The following is an 898-nucleotide window of genomic DNA, read 5'->3' on the forward strand; positions in this document are numbered from 1 at the left end:
GGTCAAACCAGGATGACCCTACAACTGGCTAACTGTATATTAATGTAAAATTTCGATAAATGTGTTTCTTTAATATAATGTATTTATTCCAACAGTCTGCTATATGCAAACACAATGAACATGGTACAAGAAGCCTAAAAGCTTATACTGTCATGATCTGTGTTGAGGACTGAGATCAGGGATGACCAAGTAGGTAAAACATTTTAATAAAGAAATGTAGGCACAAACATGAATTTAATTATTAAGAAAAAACTGAAAGCATGACTTTATGATGTATGGAGCCCACGATATGCTAACCCCTGGACATTAGAATAAAGCTTAACCTCTCACACTAAGGTGGCATATTTGAAACATATTAAAGCTCCAAACACTGCTTGAGGTTTTTTGGCAAAGATATTCACTCAGTAATTGACTGCCATGAACCTGGACTTCCCTGTTTGACCTCTCGTTTGTGGATCCCTCGGATGTGTAAGTTCGCTGGCTCTGACCCTGGACTGTATTATCGACCTGAGAGTGTGTTTCGAGTTTACATAGTTTTTTGTATCGTTTTGTTACCAGTGCTCTTATTAAAGAGACAGTGTTTCATTTTTCCTCGTCTGGATCTATAATTGAGTTCACCCCATGACATCATCGGTACCTTGACATATAGTTGACATAAGATAAGGATATGAAATTCAAATGGTTTGTCTTATGTAATAAGTAAACAGCTGGATATTTTATATAAAATATTTTTTGATATAACTGTCTAAAATCATTTTAGCAGTTCAGTGTTGGTCTACTGCCAACCTTGTGAATTGTTGTGTAACATCAAACACTCACTGTGAATTGTGTGCCTATATGTACGGCTTTAACCATTACCACTTAAAAGTGTAAACCCACTAAAATCATAAGAATGTCA

Source organism: Monopterus albus, unplaced genomic scaffold, assembly GCF_001952655.1.
Source record: "Monopterus albus unplaced genomic scaffold, M_albus_1.0 scaffold70.1, whole genome shotgun sequence".
NCBI classification, from domain to species: Eukaryota; Metazoa; Chordata; class Actinopteri; order Synbranchiformes; family Synbranchidae; genus Monopterus; species Monopterus albus.